The sequence below is a fragment of the Lepisosteus platostomus genome, chromosome 3, assembly GCF_059453375.1.
Source record: "Lepisosteus platostomus isolate fLepPlt1 chromosome 3, fLepPlt1.hap1, whole genome shotgun sequence".
Lineage (NCBI taxonomy): Eukaryota > Metazoa > Chordata > Actinopteri > Semionotiformes > Lepisosteidae > Lepisosteus > Lepisosteus platostomus.
The window spans coordinates 3,635,058-3,643,678 of NC_142613.1; positions in this window are offsets into that span (position 1 = coordinate 3,635,058).

An 8,621-nucleotide genomic window follows, 5' to 3' on the forward strand; every position below is an offset into this window, starting at 1 on the left:
TGGTTAGAGTTGAGGCACTGGGAGAGAGAGAGGGAGGCAGTGTGGGCTAGTGGTGAGAGCTGAGGCACTGGGAGAGAGAGAAGGAGGCAGTGTGGGCTAGTGGTCAGAGCTGAGGCACTGGGAGAGAGAGAGGGAGGCAGTGTGGGCTAGTGGTGAGAGCTGAGGCACTGGGAGAGAGAGGGTGGGAGGCAGTGCAGGCTAGTGGTGAGAGCTGAGGCACTGGGAGAGAGAGAGGGAGGCAGTGTGGGCTAGTGGTGAGAGCTGAGGCACTGGGAGAGAGAGGGTGGGAGGCAGTGCAGGCTAGTGGTGAGAGCTGAGGCACTGGGAGAGAGAGAGGGAGGCAGTGTGGGCTAGTGGTGAGAGCTGAGGCACTGGGAGAGAGAGAGGGAGGCAGTGTGGGCTAGTGGTGAGAGCTGGGGCACTGGGAGAGAGAGAGGGAGGCAGTGCGGGCTAGTGGTGAGAGCTGAGGCACTGGGAGAGAGAGAGGGAGGCAGTGTGGGCTAGTGGTGAGAGCTGAGGCACTGGGAGAGAGAGAGGGAGGCAGTGTGGGCTAGTGGTGAGAGCTGAGGCACTGGGAGAGAGAGAGGGAGGCAGTGTGGGCTAGTGGTGAGAGCTGAGGCACTGGGAGAGAGAGAGGGAGGCAGTGTGGGCTAGTGGTGAGAGCTGAGGCACTGGGAGAGAGAGGGTGGGAGGCAGTGCGGGCTAGTGGTGAGAGCTGAGGCACTGGGAGAGGGAGGGAGAGAACAGTGGGGGGTGTGCAGACACACTCCAGCAGTCCCAGGGACTAATTGAATAATCTAATGGAAGCTGATGTAAACTCAGCTGTTATCCCTTATGAAATCACTGAGAGCAGATGCGTGGTGAAAACAGGAATGGCATTTAGCTGCACTGTGCTCATTCATGTGGAGCTGAAGTTCTCTGGGCTCTTTTAACACAAATGCAGGCGTGCTACTAACACGACAGACACCAGAGAGAGAGAGAGAGCGAGAGAGAGAGAGCCCAGGGCTGGGAGGAAATCGCAATGAGTTTACTAGTGCGGCCGCATGCTGCGAAGTTCCTGCAGCACGTCGAGCCCAAACCTGTTTTGGTTTTGCAGTGGAGTAAAACATACTCGCTTCACCTTCAAGCCCAGATCTTCAAGCATGCCGACGACACGTGACTGGAAGAGGGACACGGAATCAACTGGCAGCAAATTCTAACAGTTAGTCCTTGTCTTTTAAATTTAAAACATTTCATCCCTAAGTAAAGGCAAAGGCCTTCCCAAACAGGAGGGTGTAGCCCCCTCTGTTTGACACAAAACCCCCTGGCACAGCAGGTCAAGGAGAGCACTGAGCAGTTCCCCTCGCTCAGTTAAATTAGGGGAGACCTCAGGCAGACAAGATCACTCAAGCATAAAGAGGGTTTGTGCCAGGACACCGAAGTACTCATACGGATAGTGCCCTGGGATCTGTGATTACGATCTAGTCCGGAGCTCAGATTAGCACCTCACCCAAATCACAGAGCCTCCTACAGAACATTGTCCCCAGTCACCAAACTGTGCCAAGAGCGCCACCTACTGGTGTCAGTGCTGTCAGAGAGAGCTGCATCGCTCCTCCAGTCACTGCTGTCTGTGCTGTGGGCACTGGGGGAGCGACTGTGACTGAGGCCCCTGTGAGCCGTCAGTGCTGTCAGAGAGAGCTGCATCGCTCCTCCAGTCACTGCTCTCTGAGCTGTGGGCACTGGGGGAGCGACTGAGGCTACAGCATTGTGGTAGTCAGTGTAGTGCTGTAGGACACTACAGAATATACCCCAGTGCTGTGTAGTGCTGTAGGACACTACAGAATATACCCCAGTGCTGTGTAGTGTTGTAGGACACTACAGAATATACCCCAGTACTGTGTAGTGTTGTAGGACACTACAGAATATACCCCAGTGCTGTGTAGTGCTATAGGACACTACAGAATATACCCCAGTGCTGTGTAGTGCTGTAGGACACTACAGAATATACCCCAGTGCTGTGTAGTGCTGTAGGACACTACAGAATATACCCCAGTGCTGTGTAGTGCTGTAGGACACTACAGAATATACCCCAGGACAGTGTAGTGCTGTAGGACACTACAGAATATACCCCAGGACAGTGTAGTGCTATAGGACACTACAGAATATACCCCAGTGCTGTGTAGTGTTGTAGGACACTACAGAATATACCCCAGTGCTGTGTAGTGCTATAGGACACTACAGAATATACCCCAGTGCTGTGTAGTGCTATAGGACACTACAGAATATACCCCAGTACTCTGTAGTGTTGTAGGACACTACAGAATATACCCCAGTGCTGTGTAGTGCTATAGGACACTACAGAATATACCCCAGTGCTGTGTAGTGTTGTAGGACACTACAGAATATACCCCAGTGCTGTGTAGTGTTGTCGGACACTACAGAATATACCCCAGTGCTGTGTAGTGTTGTAGGACACTACAGAATATACCCCAGTGCTGTGTAGTGCTATAGGATACTACAGAATATACCCCAGTGCTGTGTAGTGTTGTAGGACACTACAGAATATACCCCAGTGCTGTGTAGTGCTATAGGATACTACAGAATATACCCCAGTGCTGTGTAGTGTTGTAGGACACTACAGAATATACCCCAGTGCTGTGTAGTGTTGTAGGACACTACAGAATATACCCCAGTGCTGTGTAGTGTTGTAGGACACTACAGAATATACCCCAGTGCTGTGTAGTGCTATAGGATTCTACAGAATATACCCCAGTGCTGTGTAGTGTTGTAGGACACTACAGAATATACCCCAGTGCTGTGTAGTGCTATAGGATACTACAGAATATACCCCAGTGCTGTGTAGTGTTGTAGGACACTACAGAATATACCCCAGGACAGTGTAGTGCTATAGGACACTACAGAATATACCCCAGTGCTGTGTAGTGTTGTAGGACACTACAGAATATACCCCAGTGCTGTGTAGTGCTATAGGACACTACAGAATATACCCCAGTGCTGTGTAGTGTTGTCGGACACTACAGAATATACCCCAGTGCTGTGTAGTGTTGTAGGACACTACAGAATATACCCCAGTGCTGTGTAGTGCTATAGGATACTACAGAATATACCCCAGTGCTGTGTAGTGTTGTAGGACACTACAGAATATACCCCAGTGCTGTGTAGTGCTATAGGATACTACAGAATATACCCCAGTGCTGTGTAGTGTTGTAGGACACTACAGAATATACCCCAGTGCTGTGTAGTGTTGTAGGACACTACAGAATATACCCCAGTGCTGTGTAGTGTTGTAGGACACTACAGAATATACCCCAGTGCTGTGTAGTGCTATAGGATACTACAGAATATACCCCAGTGCTGTGTAGTGTTGTAGGACACTACAGAATATACCCCAGTGCTGTGTAGTGCTATAGGATACTACAGAATATACCCCAGTGCTGTGTAGTGTTGTAGGACACTACAGAATATACCCCAGGACAGTGTAGTGCTATAGGACACTACAGAATATACCCCAGTGCTGTGTAGTGTTGTAGGACACTACAGAATATACCCCAGTGCTGTGTAGTGCTATAGGATACTACAGAATATACCCCAGTGCTGTGTAGTGTTGTAGGACACTACAGAATATACCCCAGTGCTGTGTAGTGTTGTAGGACACTACAGAATATACCCCAGTGCTGTGTAGTGCTATAGGACACTACAGAATATACCCCAGTGCTGTGTAGTGCTGTAGGACACTACAGAATATACCCCAGTGCTGTGTAGTGCTGTAGGACACTACAGAATATACCCCAGGACAGTGTAGTGCTGTAGGACACTACAGAATATACCCCAGGACAGTGTAGTGCTATAGGACACTACAGAATATACCCCAGTGCTGTGTAGTGCTATAGGACACTACAGAATATACCCCAGTGCTGTGTAGTGCTATAGGATACTACAGAATATACCCCAGTGCTGTGTAGTGCTATAGGACACTACAGAATATACCCCAGTGCTGTGTAGTGCTATAGGACACTACAGAATATACCCCAGTGCTGTGTAGTGCTATAGGATACTACAGAATATACCCCAGTGCTGTGTAGTGCTGCAGGGGTGGAGTGGTGGCTCTGTGGCTCAGGATCTGCACCTGTGGCTGGATGGTTGCCAGTTCAAATCCCACAGCTGGCAGAGGAATCCTACTCTGTTGGGCCCCTGAGCAAGGCCCTTCACCTCAGCTACGCCAGGGGTGCTGTATAAATGGCTGACCCTGCGCTCTGACCCCCAGCTTCTCTCCCTTGTCTGTGTGTCTCATGGAGAGCAAGCTGGGGTCTGTGAAAAGACAAATTCCTAATGCAAGAAATTGTATATGGCCAACAAAGTGATCTTAGACACAGCATATTCCACATTATGTTCAGGGTGCTGTATGTATTTTGGCCCCAGGACTCTCCGTGGAGACATGCTGTGATATCGAGCTTGCTTGCTTTGTTTTTCCTGTGTTAAAGGGCTCATTGATCAATATCACGAGCAGATGGAAGACTTTTTAAATGGCACTCCTGATGAAACATTATGAAAAAGTAATTACTATGCAGCAACATGTCACAGAACTGCTAATGGAAAACCTGCAGAGGTATTACTGACAGGGAACAGAATTCCACTCCAACAGAGAGGGAGAGAGAGAAGTACATACTCAGAGCTGAGACACAACACACTGACCACAGCGCAGGGCTGAGAGAGGGACACAGCCTGAGAGACAAGGGTTGGACACGTCACACTGACCACACAGCACAGGGCTGAGAGAGGGACACAGCCTGAGAGACACAGGGTGGACACGACACACTGACCACAGCACAGGGCTGAGAGAGGGACACGACACTGACCACAGCGCAGGACTGAGAGAGGGACACAGCCTGAGAGACAGAGGGTGGACACCACACACTGACCACACAGCACAGGGTCGACAGAGGGACACGACACTGACCACAGCGCAGGACTGAGAGAGGGACACAGCCTGAGAGACACAGGGTGGACACGACACACTGACCACAGCACAGGGCTGAGAGAGGGACACAGCCTGAGAGACACAGGGTGGACACGACACACTGACCACAGCACAGGGCTGAGAGAGGGACACAGCCTGAGAGACACAGGGTGGACACGACACACTGACCACACAGCGCAGGGCTGAGAGAGGGACACGACACACTGACCACAGCGCAGGACTGAGAGAGGGACACAGCCTGAGAGACACAGGGTGGACACGACACACTGACCACACAGCACAGGGCTGAGAGAGGGACACAGCCTGAGAAACACAGGGTGGACATGACACACTGACCACACAGCGCAGGGCTGGGAGAGGAGGCACCGTCAGTGAAATCCAGCTCCAGGAGGAGGATCAGCCTTGCTCTTGTTGAAACCAATTTTCAGGCTTGTTCTGAGAAACTGCTGGATGAGATCCTGGGATCAATCAGCTTTTAGCAAATGGGTGCGCCAGAAAAGAAGCCGGGAGCCCTCCCCTCCTCCGGAACCTTTCCAGTGTGTCGCCATCCACCCTTCCTCTCCCTAACTGCGGCTTCCAGTTCTGGCTCATGGCAGAACCAGTGCCTATCCCAGCAAGCGACAGCCCCTGGCCAGTCCACCAGCAGTCACTCCCACACCAGGGCTGATTCTCCCAAAGGCTAATTCTCCAACCAACGTGTCTTTGGACTGTGGGAGGAAACCAGAGCCCCCAGTGGACCCCCCAATCACAGACACCGGGAGAACACACAGACTGCACAGAGAGAGCACCCCACATCCGGGACTGAACACAGGGCCCCAGCCCCGCGAGGCAGTACCCCTAACCACTGCGCTACCGACTTCGCCGAGCCCCCCGAGCTGCAGGTACGTCTGCCGGGCTGTCTCCCCGAGCGCTGGTTCGTGCGCCCCCAAGCAGGGCAGGGCAGGAGCAGCCCCAGAAAGCCAGCCGCCTTGAACAATAGCAGGCAGGCCGCGTGACGGGGCTCGGGCAGCCCCGACTTCTCCAGCTCCGCTTAAAAGCCTTTTAATTTGGCGGAGCTGAAGCCCTCACGCTGGTCCCAGGGGGAGCTCTTACATATGAAAGGAGCGCGTCACCCGCAGCCCCGCCGAGCACAGCGCCACCTCTGTGGGCTGTTCCTCTCAGAACCTCATTACGGCCCTGCGAGGGGGGAAAAGTCCTGTACACTCCATTATTAATCAGGCGCTTTTCCGTGAACAGGCTGGCGGTCAAACCGACTTTTCCTCCTCCACACGGACGCCACCCCCCCCGTCGCGACTGGAAATCCGACCACGAGAGGGAAGACGCGGAAAGACTCGGAGACTGTCTCGCTCCGCGGCCGTCTGAGAGAGGGGCAGGCAGAGGAGAAGGGGGCAGGAGGGAAGGAGGGATGAGAGAAGGCAGAGAGCGCGGAGAGGAGGAGGAGGAGGGAGGGGGGAGAGAGGAGTTAAGGGAGTTTAAGAGTTTAAATGAGAGACAGAAACAGAGAGGCGCAGGGGAGAGAGGGAGAGAGGAGTTAAATGAGTTTAATGTTATCAGCCAGCTGGGAAGCGCAGCTCTGCGTCTGTTGTGTTAAAGACTCTCAGTCTGACACCGGCCATCTCTTCCAGTCAGCTTCATCCCCGAGAGCACTGATCACAGCAGACACACACACTGGTTCACACTTACACACTACACTGACACACACACTAGCACACACGACACTGACACAATACACTGCCACAGCAACCCCACCTGGGAGACGTACAGAGGACATTCTGCACCAGTAACCCCACCTGGGAGACACACAGTGGCCTTTCTGCACCAGTAACCCCACCTGGGAGACACACAGTGGTCATTCTGCACCAGTAACCCCACCTGGGAGACACACAGTGGCCTTTCTGCACCAGTAGCCCCACCTGGGAGACACACAGTGGCCATTCTGCACCAGCAGCCCCACCTGGGAGACACACAGTGGCCATTCTGCACCAGTAACCCCACCTGGGAGACACACAGTGGCCTTTCTGCACCAGCGACCCCACCTGGGAGACACACACCAGTAACCCTGCCTGCGCATGCTGAGAATATAAGAATATGATGTGCGGAACTGCGGAGCACTGACAAGCCCCAGCAAGAGGAATTAAAGGATTTCGAACGTTCAGCTGGTTTGGGATTCGCGGCCTGGTCCTCTGGTGTGTCACCGGCCGGCCTCGCTGGAACCGGGCCTGCGGCTTTGCGGCCGACGGCGCCACGGGGTCACAGCGTTTCTGGACACGTAGCCCCGAGGCCGGTGACGGCTGGCCCCGCCCGAGAGCAGCAGCCCTGGCACAGCACCGGGCACAACGCAGAGCAGACACAAACACGGCTCCGCCCTGTGAGGCACGCGGGGGCCTGACTCAGACGCACACGCTGGGTGCAGGCAGCCATGCCCGGCCTGTAGCTCAGGTCCCTGTAGCAGCCCGATGTGAGGAGGTCATTGCTGTCACCACCAGCACGGTCCTGCCTCATCAGCACAACTCCTTCCACGTGACAGGAGCTGACAGGCCGCGGTCACAGCACTGCTTTGAGGGGACTCTCCTGGCACACCTGGGCACGATCATACTTGCCTGGCTAATGTTTCCGGGGATAAACAACGTTTCCTTTGCTAATGTGAGAAGGCGATTCTTCCCCTCCTCTGCTTTCAGATACAGCAAACAGGGAAGCAGCTGGGGGATTGTCACGAATTCGTCCTTCTGTCGCTGCCAGTAAGTTTCTACGTGCAGATTGTGTGCTACCATGCACGCTCTGGTGAGGCCAGCACTGTCCCTGCTATTTCACTGCTGAGCAGGGAGCAGTGTGGGAATCTGTTGCGAGCTGCTGGCTCGGTTCTTGTTCTCTGTTCCTGAGCTTTCTGATTTGTTTCACTGACCTGCTGTGAGCTCTAGAACTCAGGGAGAGACCGAGCCTGCCTGTGCACTCCTGTGGGTTCTAGGACACAGGGAGACCGAGCCTGCCTGTGCACTCTTGTGAGTTCTAGAACACAGGGAGACTGAGCCTGTCTGTGAGCTCTTGTGGGTTCTAGAACACAGTGCCTGTGCACTCCTGTGGGGTCTAGAACAGAGCATGTGCACGTCTGTGGGTTCTAGAACACAGCACCTGTACACGCCTGTGGGTTCTAGAACAAAGGGAGACCGAGCCTGCCTGTGCACTCCTTTGAGTTCTAGAACACAGGGAGACCGAGCCTGCCTGTGCACTCTTGTGGGTTCTAGAACACCGGGGGGCTGAGCTTGCCTGTGCGCTCTTGTGGGTTCTAGAGCACAGAGCCTGTGCACTCCTTTGAGTTCTAGAACACAGGGAGACCGAGCCTGCCTGTGCACTCTTGTGGGTTCTAGAAACACTGACCCTGTGCTCTGTCCTTCTGGTGAGCCATCAGACCAGGGCTCTGCTCTTGATGACACAACGATGCCAGCGTTCAGCCCCTGGGTTCTGGGAGTGACTCTGGATTAAAAGAACTTTCTGCTCGGTTCTAATACAAAGGCGTTTCAAAAGCAGACACACTCGGAGGGTCTCTAAAGAGATGTTTGCTCGAGTACAGCCGAGTTTCCAAACCGACAAGCCTGCCCAAACTCCAGCAGAGTGGATTGTGCTGAGTCGGTGCCACCGGAGCAGT